The 16,861-nt window shown below is 46.4% G+C and overlaps 1 non-coding gene across 1 annotated transcript; it reads right to left on the bottom strand.

Annotated features, from left to right (window-relative positions):
- Positions 1 to 3,800: 3,800 nt before the first annotated feature.
- TRNAY-GUA (transfer RNA tyrosine (anticodon GUA)) lies at positions 3,801 to 3,887 on the bottom strand. Its single transcript is given in 2 exon segments — positions 3,801 to 3,836; positions 3,851 to 3,887. It is a non-coding gene; the product is annotated as a tRNA-Tyr (tRNA).
- Between the last annotated feature and the right edge of the window lie 12,974 nt (positions 3,888 to 16,861).

Raw genomic sequence — 16,861 nt, 5'->3', positions numbered from 1 at the left:
TTTCTTGTCGTTGCACTTACGCCTCGAAGGTATCAAGCTACAAGCGCGTCAAAAAACTGAACGGAATGTCTTGGTCCTGCAATGTTGAAATTTATTTAATCAATATATATAGTACCATTCGCAGGCTTGAAACCTTCCTTCTTGGCTCAATGGAAATCGAAATCTACCACTGGTTGAACTTTTGAACGAGAATATGTTTTAATCACTTTACTCTGTCTTTTCTTTTTAACACTGAAACCCCATCAGCTCAGAAATCAAATTGATCGAGATCGTTTGCTGATATTCACACTCTCTGCTAGGTTTCAGTGCTTGCAAAAGGCGTCGATGGCGGTGAGATGTTGGTGTTTTATGGGTGCGTTCAAGGTGTCTTATAACTTAGCTGCTCGAGCAAAAATAAAATTGTTGCTACTTGAACTTGCTCTCTCTGCATTGAAATACTGTCAGGTGACCGTAGCGCTTTCTGAATGGCAAAGAGAGGGACGAAAAATATTTCGTAGGAATGTCTAGGAAATTGTGGCAGATTGATTTTCAAATGATGCAGCTTCCCACAGAGGTTCCTGTAATCTGTAAGATATCTGTAGTCGTTTAAGGTATTCATATTCAATGAATAAGGTAACATTCTCATCAGTGCTGAAAATAACGTTCAGCAATTTCTGAAATTATTTAGGTTTATTTAAATCATGGACGCCGGAAAGACATGTCAATGGTGTGGCTTGTGTAAGGATATCGCAGCGTTATCCACAAGCACGGGCAAATACTTACGTGGTGAAATTACTAAATGAAAAAGGACTTAAAGACATTGTGCCTAGAGAGATTCCGTAGTGATATAGTGCACCACAACACACCCTCCCATTTTCGTTATTTGGACGCGGACCGATAGCGACCAAAGCACACGACAAAACTCCTAACACTAAAAGTGCGCCGGAGAGGCGAAGTTGCAGACGCCGGGGTAATCGACTACGAATGCCAAGTAATTTACTATCCTATTTTTTTTCCTCTTGCCTAGCATCAGCCATTAAAGCAACATAATGAGTATGACGTGATACACTTTTGCAGGGTGCTTGAACTAGGGCACCCTTGTCATTGCAACAAGTCATCAGCGCACGTTGTGTTTGAACTCGGCTTCATCTTCGTATGCATGTTCTCAGTTTCGGCTTGAAAAAAAAAAAGAACAGCGCCGGTTTATATTCCGTTGTACACACTAAAATTGTGATATTTTATTTTTTGTTTAAAATGCTCATGTTCATTATCTTGTCCATAGCTCCCACTTATGCAGGCACTTAAGACGCGGCTGCGAATTTATGGGTTAATGAGTGAATATCAGTTCGTTCGGATGCTAATTAGGGGGAATTACCAGCTGATGTGGGCACGCCGTGGTTGACAGTTGTTACCTAATATAAGTTCTATTCCAACCTTCGCATTATTAGGGATTTCTGGAAGGGTTTTGTAAAAAAACACAGCATAAATGTACACAGCGTACAGATCTGTACGAAATGAAATCATTCCTTCATCATTTTTAACCATATAGTGTTTTCAGTAAACGTTAACAAAAAGCTCTGGAATAAATGCTGTTTCCTTAACTTCGAAACATAAGAGAAAATTGTTTATTGGTGTGTTCCTTGCCGATATTAGGGAGGATTCTTGGTGTTCTTAAAGTCTTCAGGCCTGCGCAGACAGTACGAATTAGGCATAGACAGAGTGCTCTATATTCATTATTTATAATGTATTGCCGTTAACTGTGTTTGCTCACTCGTTTCCTGTTTGTAATCTATAATAATCTATAATTTCGAACCGCATAGCTTGCGATAAGCGAAATCAGAGGCTTTGTACGGAAGCGCATGATCGTACTAATTTTAAACGCGTTGTTTGCCTAATTTACTCAGCATTTCACGATCAATGTTCATTCATGAGTAGGCTAACTTTTGTGAACTCCATATTTTGCTGCAACATCAACGGCTGCAGAGTTGGAGTGCCCGGCTTCGGTCTCGACCAAGGCGGCTCTGTTCAGATTTTGTTGAAGCACAAGCGGCACCCTTTGTTTTATGCGGTGACCTCATGTGTTCCTAGTTAATTTGGAGGCCTCCTTTGCGATCTCCTTCATACCCTATGTTTCGCTTCGGGAGTTAACACGGCACAATTTTCTGTTTTTTTTTTTTTTTTTTTTTTTTTTATCAATAAATATCGTCAAACGTACCTCAATAACAGCCTGGTTTAGAGAATGGGAAGCGCATTAATCATCCAGCAGTTTATTTATTGTGTTGTCAGCACTTCCTTTACTCATGGCGCTTAAGCTGGTTATCTTAAGCTGGCTTTTAATACACCTTTGGTTTAAAACGGCCTTTTCCTTCGTAGGTTGTTTGCTGTATAGAACATTGATTGGGGCCACAATTTCCACAGCTACAGCACCCTTCGTTTCCTTTTGTTTTTCCCCGCAGTAAGCCAGAGCTTTAAACGTGAGAAATTAGATAATTTCACTGTCGTTCTCGCGTGGCCTCGGACCATTGCCATGCTTGAGGCAGGTGAAGCGGCTCGTCCGATTAATGCTATGCATGAAACGCCAGCGCTAAGGAAAATAGATCAGAACTATGTTGTGTTGCATCATTCGTTTTTGTGAAATGGCGCGGAATATTTAATACATTTCTTTTGATTAGAAGCACTTGTATATAAACCGAGGGACGGTCGAATGAACCATATACATTATTCAGCCATTTTGAGTCACTCTGAAGATTATGTCTGCAACTTCATTGCATGGTTATTGTGTAGAGCCGAGAGTACGAGCCCCGCGCTCATGTGGATTATACCCACTAATACAACGGTTTTTTATTATGTGGCTTACCTGTACCTTCTATGAAGTCCACGCTTATTTCTGTCCCGGGTCGTGTTTTGTGTCTACCCATCTTGTCCTTTTTCTCCACCGACTTCATATTTGCTTTTCTCTCACTTTCCTCTTCATGGCAATCACCTGTGAAGAAAAACGATATTGGTTGAGCACCTGTTAACGAAAAACAGTTTAGCTTTGATTCAACTAATTTAGCTAATTACGAAATTTCATACGTAAGCGCTGGTCTGAAAGTTAAAATTCGGTTTTGTCGCTGTCAAGGTCAAAGCTAAAGGTGAAATGATGGGTGACGTGATGAAAGGTCAAAATTATATAGTGGTTAATGGTAGTCACTGGATGGTCAATGCGTGGACTTCTGTGTCCAGACTTTAGTATGTTATGCACGTTAGCATGTCATGTATGATATCCTATTTTCTTATGTAATAGAAGGCTGGTGATTCTAACTTCCAAGGCCTGTTCGCGCTAGTCTTCTAGCTGGAATGGGAGCCAAACACTCCCCCATACGCTTGCTTGCATACTGTGTGTTTGAGCTAATAGTTAAAAATTCCGGCCAACAGAGAACTCAAAATAAAAAACAATATGTATACATAATTTTCTCGTAATATGCTGTGGCTGAATTTGCCCAGAGAGGCGGTTGAATTTGTCCATGACTATCTTTGGACACATCGCCAAAGGGTACTGAGCCATCTCTTCGCCTCAGATATCACGGGCGCTCCAGCCCCTTATGATGGGAGGGGCATTGTTTCTTGACCTTAACTTGTTATCCGTTGCAGATTTTTAAAAACTGCCACAGGGCTTAATCCGGTGCAGGTATAGTATTAACATGACCTTCTAGGTTGCGGGCCGTGACGCACCGTTTCCCCCCCTTCTTTACCGATAATTCGCACAAGTCATCCATGGCGTGCAGAGATAACGAAGAATTGCTTGCTTCATTTCCGTAAACACACATAAAAAAATTGCGTCCGTCGAGCCGGATTCGAACCAGCGACCTATGGATGCCAGCGTTGCCCTCTACAGTCCACCGCTCTACCAACTGAGCTATCGACGGCACGAGGTATACCGTCTTGCAAGACTCCTTTCATAAGCAGGGCAGGCACCGGCTCGAAAGAGGCGCGACCTAGTTTTTGCTGACGTGTCCAGTTCCCGACCGCCACGCCTTGCGGCGTACGCTAGCATTGGCTTTCCTTCCGCAGCGTTCGCAACTCGCTATCGCAGCAGTAGCAGTCGTTGCATCGCAGCAGCAGCATTCGTTGTGCGCGTCTGGCTTACTAGTTCTCTTGAGTATGTCTTGCCGCTAAGGGGAATCTTGAAATCAAGGAAGATAACCGCTGGCTTATTCTTTCTTTTTACCACTGGAAAGAAAAAAGTCCTAAAAACTTGGTCAGGAGAGGCGAGAAAAACCAATGGCGAAGCAAAATACTCAATGCCAAACAGGGAGCTCTCAATTCGGGGAAAGACATGCGGGAACCTGCATGATCAAAGGTAAAGTTACGCAAATGCACTTTTTGTAGGAAACGTATGCCGTATACGTAGTTTACCTGCTTGCTTTTTTAGCGATAGCTTATACAGCTCGTTTTATCGAAAAGCCGTTGGCTCTGTCGGCAGCGCGTGTCGGAAATAATCCGGGGCTGCGTAAAAAAGCCGTATTATGGTACTTTGTGGTTATAGTGACTGATGATTAATTGGTGTGTGTGATAGGCAATGACGAGTTAAAGAATTAATTGCAATAATTGATGACTAAAGAAATTATGAAGTTTGAAAACATAGGATTCAAAGGTGTCAAAATGTTCAGAACGAAAAGATAGTGCGCAACGATGATGCGTAGGAAGATTTATTATGCGTATTAATTAAATAATTGAAGTAAACAAAAAATGAAAAAAAAAACAAAAAGTGGGGTTCAAAAATGTCAAACTGCGAAGAACGGAAAGCAATGTTTGCTGACGCTAAGCATCGGTGTGAAAAATGCAAAGTTTTAAAACAAAGAAATCAAATTGCAAAAATTAAAAAAACATCGTCCGTGTGTGTGAATGCTATCGCATCATACCTTTAGCAGGGAAGCTTAAGCACCCCTCAAATGTTTTTATACATGTTTCTAACCTACAGGCAGCAGCACTTGCGTTGCAGTGGCGATCCTTTTGTGGCGCATCATGCACGACGAAAGCCTGCACAAAAAATTAGAGGGTCTCAGATGTCTCTTAAGAGGAGAAGGGCGAAAACCTACCCATCCTTTCCTATTACTTGCCTCTCATCGTTTTCCTATTATCGGCGTTCGTTGCAGTGCTACATATAATTATAATTGGTTTACAGTAAAGGAAAGGCTTAGTATCTATCACACTTTCTCTGTCAAATGTGTTTGGACGGTACACCATCGCGCCTGTCGCGTGCCTTGTGCGCGTTCAAGTGTGGGATTGCAAATAGAAGGAAGATAGGCAAGGACACATCTTGCAGAATCTCGCGGAATATGACACATCTGGGCCCCGCCGGGGTGGTGCAGTGGTAAGACGCCCTGTGCCGGAGTACCCGGGTTCGAACCCGACCGCGGCGGCTGCGTTTCGATGGAGGCGAAACGAAGAGGCGTCCGTGTGCTGTGCGATGTCAGCGCATATTAAAGATCCCCAGGTGGTCGAAATGACTCAGAAGCCCTCCACTACTGCTCCTCTTTCTTCTATCCACCTTCACTCCCACTTCCTTTCCTTACGGCGCGGTTCAGGTGTCCACAGAAACAAGTGTGACAGATACTGCGCCTTTCCCTTCCCTTCCTGTGAACCATGGATGGATGGATGGATGGATGGATGGATGGATGGATGGATGGATGGATGGATGGATGGATGGATGGATGGATGGATGGATGGATGGATGGATGGATGGACGGACGGACGGACGGACGGACGGACGGACGGACGGACGGACGGACGGACGGACGGACGGACGGACGGACGGACGGACGGACGGACGGACGGACGGACGGACGGACGGACGGACGGACGGACGGACGGACGGATGGATGGATGGATGGATGGATGGATGGACGGACGGACGGACGGACGGACGGAAAAACTTTATTTTCGTCAGAGAGCATGTGTGGACGATTCCGTGTTAGATGGCCATCAACCCATGGCTGACGGCGACCTGGGTGGCCCACTCCACGGCCCTGGTCTGGACGACCGGGTCTTAGCTGGACAACACGGCCTCCCACTGCTCGAGGGAAGGATCACGCATAATATCCGCCGGTGGCGTTGCTATGCTACAGCTCCATAATATGTGGTCATAGGTTGCCAATTCCTGACACCATTTGCACTCCGGCTGAATGTCCGGGTAGATTTTGCTCAACACGTATGGGTTGAAGAAACATCTAGCCTGCAATCGTCGCCAGACGCATTCCTGCGCCTTCACCAATTGCTTGTCCGGGGGTGGGTAAATCCTCCGCTCAAGTTTGAAATGATTAGTAATGTCATGAAAGGATACCAGCCCATCTCTCGTGGACCTTCCCGGAACGTCCGGCTCACCTACTCGGCTGACGAAACCTCGAGCATTCATGTGAGCCGTCTCGTTCCCAGGATTCCCAGAGTGTGCTGGTACCCATACCATTTCCGCCTCCGTAGTCCCTCGCCCCGTGACCCGTTTAGCAATCGCGCCGCTGTGACAGATATTCTGCCCCTCGCCATATTTCGGATGACTGTTTTGGAATCGCTGAAGATCAAGTCAGCATTACTACTAGTAATAGCTAGTGCTATCGCCGCTTCCTCTGCAGTTTCTGGGGAGCGGGTTTTGACTGATCCGGGGGCGATCAAGCGCCCCCGCCCGTCCACCACCGCAATTGCAAATGCGTTCTTGTCCTTATACTCGGCGACATCTACATAGACTGCCTCGTTGTACTTCCCGTACTTAGCATGCAAAGCTTTGGCTCTTGCCTTCCTGCGGTCCTCGTGATGTATTGGATGCATGTTCTTGGGCAAAGGTTTTATATAGAAGCCCTTGTGAATTTCCCGCCTAATCTGAATTTGTGTCACCAGCTGGAGCGTCAACTCCAATGCCGATCCTTTCCAATATGTTCCTTCCTGCTTTTGTTTTTGAAAGCCTACCGAGCTGCATCACCAAGTGCGCCTCCCGTAGTTCTTCTAGGGTGTTGTGCACCCCTAATCCCAGCAGCCTTTCGGTAGACGCATTGTGAGGCAACCCAAGGGCCGCTTTATACGCCTGCCTAATCATAGCCTCCACCTTGCCTTTTTCCGTTGCGTCCAACTTCAAATAAGGCGTCGCATACACTATTCTACTGAGCACAAACGCCTGCACCAGCTTACACAAGTCCTTTTCCTCAACACCTCTCTTACGATTGGCGATTCTCCTGATTAGCCTCACGGTAGCATTGACCGTATTTTTAAGCCTTTTCAAGGACTCGCTATTCTTCCTGTTAGTCTGCAGATACATACCCAGGATCCTGATCGTTTGGACCTCAGCGACCGGTACGCCCCCCACTTTGACCTCTAAAGGCGGTGGCGGCACATAGTGCCTCTCCTGTATCCCTCTTGGTTTGTCCCTCAGCACAAAAAGCTCGGACTTGGGCTGAGATCACGAGAGTCCTGCTTCCTCTGCTAGCTCCTCAACAATATCCACCGCGTGCTGTAGAGTTTCTTCCAAATGTGCGTCACTGCCTCTTGTTACCCAAAGAGTAATGTCATCCGCATAAAATCTATGTTTAAGTCCCGATATCCGTTGCAGCCTGGGCGGTATCTTGATCAAGGCGAGATTAAATAGGAATAACGATAATACCGACCCTTGCTGTGTCCCCCTGCCCCCCAATGGGAAGGGATCTGATTTCATTTCTCTGACTATAATCTCCGCAGTCCTACCCTCCAGAAACGATCCGATGTACCGGAAGGTTCTACCCCCCGGTCTTATGTCCTATAGGTTCCTCAATATTGCCTCATGGGTAACATTGTCAAAGGCCTTAGTTAGGTCGAGCCGCAAGATATTATGGACACATCTCGCGTACAGATCTTTCCACTTTCACTCCCACCTTCCCTTCTCCTTCAGTGACGCGGTTCAGGTGTCCACAGAACAAATGTGACAGATACTGCGCCTTAGAGTTCCTGTGGACCAATTATTTTGTAACGAGAGCTACATTGGCCGCAAAGTCGCAGTTCCGCTGTGAAAGGGTGGCTTATCCTGTTCCTGATGGGGCTGGGACAGGTAGGTCAACGCCACTTGCGGCGGGGGCTAGCCTGCCACCGAATTTTATCTGTTGTAGGCCGTCATTGCACCCGCCACCGCTTCGGTGGTGGACGACGGCTGTTGTTGCGGCGCGCGTCTTTCTCTCTCCTCTTTTTTTTCTTTCTTCCCTATTTTCTCTTCTGTCCGCACGAGACAGCGGAGATGGCTCAGCTACAGAGCCAGTAGCAGGCCCGTGCATTTTCTTTTCCTTCTTTCTACAGCCACAACAACATTTCCGCTGTGGCGGTGGCCGCGCCGTGGTCGCACCGCTCCTTGCACCGTTGCCTAACAACCGCTGTTTTCTGTTTAGGTATCCACAGGTGTCCATGGTATGCCCATGTTTGGAATGCGTGCGAAAGTGTGACACCTGCGAACGACAGTATGAGCCATTAAAGGCTTTCGCCTTGGTATGCAATCGACTTACCGTTGTCTGGTGCACTGCTGACGATGTGTTCTGCACCGCAAATTTGTGCCTGCGACGTCATTTCAATTCCCCCTCTTGCTGAATTCCAGTCGGTGATCCGGAGCAAGTTTTCGGGCTTCACGAGGTTGAAGCGTGGTTTCAACAGGCGATGTGCATTTTGATCCTTAGTTCTGATTGGATCGCGGCGATATGGTTCATAAACACCATGCTCTCCCGAGGACTCGTAAAGCCACACGAAGTCGCCGATTAGAATTTGTTATAATAGGACAAGGCACGAGAATTTTTCTTTGTCACGTCGTTCGTTAATTTCTTTTTTAGCTTGAACAGGAGGAGAGGAGAGTAAACATTTATTATTTTATGAAGTCAGGCTGGCAGGAGCGTCCGCGCTATAGATGGCCAGGAGCCCTTTAGCTCTGGCGCCTTGGGTTGCACGCTCGATGGCCCGCAATGGGATTACCGGGTCCGAGCTTAGCATAGCGGCCTCCCACTGCTCGCAGGTGGAGAGCTGCAGATCTCGCGGAGGGGGGTCTCGTGGGCATTCCCATAGTATATGTGGTGTAAGTTGGCCCTCTGGTGGCATAAGTTACAGTACGGTGTGTATAATGCAGGGTATGCATGGGCTTGACTGGATTTGGGAAAGAATGCGTCTGTAAATTTCGCCAGGTGAGCTCCTGTGCCTTTGTAAGAGATTTGTGTCCCAGAGGGTACGTGTTTGACGGAAGTGTAATTTCTTGATAGGAAACCATACAGTCCCTCGCCGACCTCATGAGGAGTTGCCCCGTTGCCCGGCTGACGAGTCCTCGGGCGAAATTGGGGGCAGCCTCATTACCAGGAAGGGAGGAATGTGCTGGTGTCCAGATTAGCTATATTGAATGGTGAGTTGTTTGAGAGGCAAGCAGCAATTTGAGTGCTATAGGGGATATCCTGCCTTTGCTGTAATTTCTTATTGCGATTTTCGAGTGGTTAATTATACGAAGGGCTGAGGTTGAGCTTGTCGCGAGGGCGATCGCAGCCTCCTCCGTTTCCTCCGGGTCGTTGGTAATGTCCGAACCAGCCGTTAGTTGTTGACTCTGATAATTTAGTCACAATTGTGAATGCATTATGGTCCGCGTGTTCGGCTGCATCGACATAGAACGTCTTGATTTAACTGGTATTGCTTGTGTAGGGCTTTGGCTCTTTCTACTCGCCTGTCTGAATGAAATTCGGGGTGCATATTCTTCGGGAGAGGTAGGGTTTTCAAGCGAGTTCGCAGGCTTATTGGAAGTTACAGTTTGTCCTGTCTTGTTGCGGGGTAACCGATTGAGAGAGCGTCAAGGATAAAGCGTCCGGTCGGTGTGTGGGTTATCCGTTCGTATTGAGAGGTGAGGTGGGCCTCTACCAGCTTGCTAAGTGTGTTGTGGACTCCGAGGGCACTGAAGCGCTCCGTGGAGGTGTTTATGGAGAGACCAAGGGCGGACTTGAACGCCCGTCTGATCAGGCAATCAACACGTGTTTCTGCAACGTTAAGCTTGAACAGATCCTGTACTGGCTTTCTTTCAAACAATGGTGAGAAATGCACATAAACTTCATGAGAAAATTCCAATGTTGTGTATTTTGATAAATTGTAGACCTACTGCTCCTCGTATATTCCGCCACACAGTTGCAAAATATTTGCTCCTGTGGTGAGAGAGAATAACGCTTTATTTTAGTTATTTATGCTTTGTGTAAAGAATCTGTATGGCCACATCGGTCTGAGCAAACGCATAGGCCTGTAGACACCGCCGCGGTGGCTCAGTGGCGAGGGGGTTCGACTGTTGAACCCAACAATGTGGGATCAAATCACGGCCTCGGCGGCAGCGTTTCGGTGGAGGCTAAAGCAAGGCGCGCGCCGTGCGCTGTACGCTGTACGACCTCAGTGCACGTAAAGATCCCCAGATGGTCAAAAAATGTCCGGAGACCTGGCCTACGGCCTCTGTTATAGCCCGAGTCGCTTTAGGGCGTTAAACCTCATAAACCATACCAAACTATATACCTGCAGCGTTTTGAAATGAAAATATTTTCTCTAGAGAGATCGAACGTTTTTGGAATTGCGCTTACTACGATTGGCGTCTACGGTTTAGAACTGGTCAGCCGACTGCTTAACACCGGTCGAGAGCTCCGCTCCCTGTTGTGAACAGTTGCCAAGCCCGCCGTCAATGCACGCTGCAGAAAGTTGTCACAGAGGTGTCCCCGGGCCGGTGCTAATGAATTCCTTGCTCTTCTCGGCTTGTTTAAGACGCACTGTACTGGAAGCCATTTTGTCAGTAGGCTGCCTGTCCATAAGCACAGTAAAGGAGATGGAAACTCTGGATAAAAATAAAAGGAAGAAAAATTTAACCGTATGTTAAGAAGTGGGACGCGACTTCCGGCTTCTGTTGTTAGGGGCGCTGATAATGTGTAAGGGGTGGGGGTCTTGTTGTCGTGTTGCTGTCATGGCTTGCGCACAACGTTTAATGTGTGAAGCGGTTCATGACGCACTGCCAAATTGTGGGTCATGCGACTGATTGGTCATATGTCCTACAGCGCTGAGTAGTGTCTCCTTGCGATGGTCTTCTTCTCCCGTTTCTTTAGTCAGGAGCAAACGAGTGGTTTAAAAACATGACGATATTGCTTTCGACCAACCAGCTCAAACTGAATAATAATAAAACCACATATATGATATTTTCTGTGGTTAACACAGTTGGCTTCGTCATGCGGATAAATGATTGGTAAATATCCGATGCCTTATATAGCAAGCCTGAAATATTTTGTCTATTATAATAGTAAATCATCCTTCTTCTTCACCGTCACGGACAAAGAACGAGTATGTGTTTTATGAAACATATGTGAACATTGATTTGATGAAGACGCGAAACGCAAGACGCGTCCACGTATCCTGCGACATCAGTGCACGTTAAAGAGCCCCAGGTGGTCAACCTTTCCGGAGCCTGCAATACGTCGTCCCTCATGGCCGTTGTCACATTGCTACATGAAACTCCTATAAACCAAATCATTGACTTATAACGTTTACAGCGCTAGAATTGTGCTGAGGGGTTACGCAGATGGTCGCATTCATGAGCTGCTTCTTCTGATTAAGAAATGTGTATCTATCACATCCTTGATTCCTAAACCTTAATTCATGAGATTACGTGGGACTTGTGTTGCACGCTTCATCTGCGGCTGCGCCGTTGAAGCACCTCGCATATAACCTTTTGCCTAACTTCTTCGGCAAAACTGTGCATCCGCCTGAAACCCTAATAACCAGAACTCTCCTAACTGGTGCCGTCATTTCATGTAGGTGGTGACCATATGACCTCGGACGGGTGTGGACGTAACATCTGGCGCATTAAAAGCAGTGTCACTATCTTCTGCTTCTCGAAACGTGTTTCACATATATTTGCCATAAGAAGCGCCATAAGATAAAAATACACACTGCACCTAATTCGTTTGCGTTAACACAGTGTTCTCATGGAGCGTATTGCTGACGCCGTCTACCTTCTGGGCTTAAGCCCTACCGGCAGGTGGAAAGCGCTCGACGGGTTTAATTGCGCGGGGAGTTTGGCAGCGGACTATACTTTTACGACTTCCTACAGATTGCTGTAGCTGCGTCCATTATACCCTATAGCATTTGCGTGTGAACCCAACACTCAAAGCGTGACACGGCGGCGCTCATCAAGAGCAATAAAACCCCTTCCGTTCTACCTACCTTGGTGCATACTCCCGCCCCTGTGATCAGTGGGGTGTGTGGGTGGGAAAATGTCTTAATTTTCGAAACACGAGAAGCCACACGCAACCGCGGCCATGTTCGCATGCACGGACGCGCATAAGTGTAACGGCGAAAGGAAACACTGCATCAGTAAAAAAAGTGCAGCGTTCTCGGTGGTACACATGGCAGGAAATTGTCGGGGCCGGTCCGTACAAAGCCTTTGACGTCTTCGGACGGTTTGTAATTGGCCGGCGCCTTGTTGTGCATATTATTGTTATGCGTTGCAGCGGGGCGCGCGATGATGCTCACATGCATGGGGCGTTAGATTTGCATTCGTAATGTCACTTCTTGGTCTCGTTTTGGCTCGTGGTGAGAAAAGGATTGTTCCTTCAAGTACTTCCAGAGGAGGCCAATGTGCTTTAGAGATATCACAAGCAGTAGGGCTACCATGCTACAGGGCGATCTTCTTACAGCAGTAGCAGAATGTGTGCATTCTGTGGTATTAACGGCTTGACCATTCAAATAAAGTCCTCATACTCAGCATCCATCTTCTCCACTTGGTGTCCAGTGTGATGGTCATCCGTGTGCGTTTAGGTCTGGAGGGCAATGCATATAGCTGATGAACGAGTGTTTTCGATAGCCACGTATCGACGGGAGTGTCCAAACACCTCACTGCCTCTATTCCGATGCATCCAAAAATTAGCTTGGGCCGCTGCCGAAAAATTATCCTGGCTCAATGTCTGCTTTATAAAAGTGATTTTAATGTGAACGTGTGTGTTATACAACCATTCGAAAATGCACTCTTTGTTTGTAACGGTTTTGTTCACCCGATCAAGAAGCAGTTTTCTGCATTCGGGGCGCCATTGTGACGTCATATTGAAGAACTGCACACAGCACTGGAAGATGCGCATCGAGACTCTGTAATGCCCGGACAGCATTATGTTTTGACGTAACCACGGTAACGATGTCACAGGTGGTCGCTTTCTTTGCCATCAGTATACAAATTCGTAATTTGTTGTCAATGGCGCCAAAGTCGGCGTATTCTTTTTAACCTTGTTGTATACAGCTGCCTTAGAAGTTGCTCGATCAGTCTGCGTTGTTACAAATTGTGCTTTCTAGTATTCATTGCTTATCGCAAATCAGCTTGATTTGGTATACTATACAGTATGGATGTGAAGTTGAAAGGACATTGAGGACATCGATATCCAGTTATATATGTATCATAAAAATTGATCCTCTGGACCTTCCTGGCATGGTTGACGTTTTTATGAAAGAAAAACGCGCATTTATGGCGAATAATTTCAAAATGCGGCGATGATTTCGAGACTCGTATTTTGTTTCTCAGCGTTTTATCTAGCTCATAAGAATTCGGCTTTCGGCGATAGTATAGCACATTTTATATTATAGTGGTGTATCCTGTAGATAAAGGCCAACTTCTGGTTGTCCTCGATGTGCCTTCGAGTGAGGTTCTTCTAATAATTTTGAACATGCAAATGGAAAATCCGACGGCTGAAGAAGATTCGGCTCGCCAATCAAGTGCACGAGTGCGCGGCAGCACTGGAACGTTACAAGGAGCATCGCATAGCTGCTTCTCAGCCCTCAACGTCAGCGGCGTCATCTTCTACACACGTTTCTTGCGCTAGCTTGATTCTATTGCATTCTATCAAGGGAAGTAATTTTCTGGGCGTGAAAAGTATCAAGGAAACTGAGTCAATGTGATTTTGTTTTTGGTTTGCTATTCTGGGTGATATTTCTTATTCCGTGATTCTCACATAGCAAGACAGGTAAAGATAAGATAAGATAAGTAAAGGCTGATTCTTTCGTGTCCTGTTTTTTGCTCGTGCGTCCTGCTTAATTAGCCCTCTTTGATTTATCCTCAAAGTACACATGCACGTTTCTCCGCACCAGAACCCCTAACTGCTACACCAAAACAGCAGTCGCTGGTAACCGCCTATGGGCATATACTTCGCAGAAATGTTCGGCTTTTCCTGCCTCAACCAGCACTTCACTTGTGCGCGTGCTTCGTATCTCCAAGCGGACATATCTTTATGCTTTGTTAACTTTCCATCCTTATATTAGAGTGTAGCTCTACTCTTCCCACTGCAACTCTCAAGTTCATTCACTTGCGTGTTTGACCTTGAGTTGCCGGAGCGGGCTTAGCGCGAGCGCTCCTTCACAAGCCACTGCCCGCTCTTTGTCTTTCTCGTACGAAGTACTACCTCAGGCCATCGAGCGTTCGACCCGATCGCAGAAACGGAGGCTCTACGCTGTGATACGACTTGACCAGGCGGGAGATTTAACTAACTTCTTCGCTGGCTATTGGTTGCTCAGTCTTGCTATGGATGAAGAGCATGCCGGTCTGAGTATATCAACGCTTCAGCGTATAGGGTGCCAGGCTGCGTCTAATCATATGTTGTATAGCCCATCGAGAAGCAGTTGCGAAGAGCGATTGGTTGTTCTGTCTCACCATGGATGAGGTGCATGCCGGATCGAGCGCATCAATGCTTCAGCGCCGGCGTCAAGCTGAGTCACGGACGAGGAGCGAGAAACTCGCATAGAGGAGAAACGCCAGTATGACCGTGTAGCCATGCTTAATCAAGATTACGCTTTGATAACTAGGTTTAACCGAGATAAACCTCCATAGTGTTTTCTCATTTTTTCTCCTTTCCCATTTGTGTGTCCAGGGTAGCTACTGAGAAACTTTAACACACCTTTCTTCATCTAACGCTTCAAATCTTCGTCATTCTCACCCAGTTACCGGCGAACGACGTTGGTCTCGTAAGGGTGTCGCCCACTGACCTCGTAATAAGGCCGTGATGCTAACATTTACTTGCTAGTGACATCGAGACGATACAGGTTCAGTATCTAGGCGTAAGAGTGCATACCAATGTGGAAGCAAGTATAACTGCACTTGGGAACTCAGGACAGGCGAAGTTCGATATTTTTAATTGATGATAGCGGTACGTGCAAGAGGAGCAGCGTTAATTGATATCACATGGTCCATTGCCTAGGGTCTAGGCTTTATCGGTGGAAAGCGCTAACAAATGTAAACTCACACGAGAAGGCAAGTCAATTTTCCACAAGTGCAAGATGATGCCTGATGATGAGAATAATAATACTCCCAATTTCTGCGAGTTGTTTCCTCACATAGTCATTACTGAGCAATTACGGATGATACCAAAATGTTTGCCAAAGTCGTTATAGAACATAGCCGCATGGTTATCACCGTGGCCGGTGATTCTGTTGTGATTTATTCCCCAACCCTACCCCCTCTCCAGAAGCCCCGCCATTTTGCACCGTACAAGTCCGCGAAATGTCTTTCTTACCGTGTACGAAAACCTTTTTGTTTTTATAAACCTCACGCTGAGGTTTTGCCTGCTGGAGCTTCGCTCCTGAAACAGGACATTTTTCTGGTGTCTGCAAATTATCGTGTTGTGTTTTTTTTTTTTTTTTTATAAAACGGGCGATCTTTGCTTTATCAGCTCAAAAGATCGGATAATATTTTGAAATATGTCCCACGTGACGTTGAAGCTGCGCATCATTTTTAATTGCTTCACAGTGTCCTACCTGCCGCTCCACACTCCGCTGACGCACCGCTCGATTCTAAGCTGTCTTGGAGTCCACAGCCTTTTCTAACCCCGTCACCAACCGCCAATGTTAGTTCACTACATTTTGCCTAGTAAATATTTATTCACAGTGGAAACCAGAAAAGCCGCCTGTTTGCCACATGGTTGCTTTCTATATTTTCGCTGGAATAAGAGCAAGACTCAAAAATAAATATAGCCGTTGTCCAAGTGATCGAAGGCGTCTGTCAAACTGCTGCTCGTGGCCGCTAGCTGCTAATTAATGGGCTCCTAACGTCCGGGGCGTCTCGGTTTTGTTTGCTAGGATGTTCCAGGTAGAGTTGGAAGAACAGGAAGGTGATAAACTATATGTTCGGCAGGTTTAAGCATTTTTAAACCAATGGTCTACAAAGCGATACGACTTTGTCGTTGAACGGCGCGTTTAACACGCTTTCGATTACGGTGAGCAAGTGACGCGCAAGAGAAGAATGACCGCTTCAGCGGCTCGACAACGGTTGGCGTCAAAGTTGCTATGCAACGGCTCCGCTAGTGAGCGCCCATCGCACATGGCATGGCCTTAAGGAGAAGCGTAGATGGATAAGTTCTTTCGCACTAAAAGAAGTAGTATATACAGAGGGAAGTGTTCCATCCAGTGTTTTGCATATGTATAATCTTTTCCCGTGTTTTGCAAGTACTCAAAGTAGGCACGTATCTCGCGTACGTGTACGCACATCTCCGCTTCTAACTTGCGCACGCGCTCATGGTTTGCATCATTAGGAAAAAGCGCGTGATCAGGTATGCAATCTGGTGGTACACACCACAGGTCCTTGGCTTCTTTGTAAATCGCTGTTTTGAAATGCATGGTGTCTTTCTACAATAAATGAAAACGATCGTCGAAATTGAACAAAGCAAGCCAATGCGCAGTGCCATGATGTGTTTGTGGATGCTTGTTTTGTAGCACTCCTCGTAATCTTTCGGGAGCGGGTGACAGCGAGGACAAGACAATTTTAAAATATGAAAAATATCCACCTTCGCATGGACGCCGACTAGGGACTACTGTCAGTTCTAAGGCAAGAAATTAGCTCAAAACTGGTCTACCTTTCTGCGTTGTTCTCTACTAT

The sequence above is a fragment of the Amblyomma maculatum genome, chromosome 6 (assembly GCF_055883805.1).
Source record: "Amblyomma maculatum isolate TAMU_Amacu chromosome 6, ASM5588380v1, whole genome shotgun sequence".
NCBI lineage: Eukaryota > Metazoa > Arthropoda > Arachnida > Ixodida > Ixodidae > Amblyomma > Amblyomma maculatum.
The sequence above is the reverse complement of the archived record's forward strand: the minus strand, read 5'-3'. Positions and strand labels throughout refer to the sequence as shown.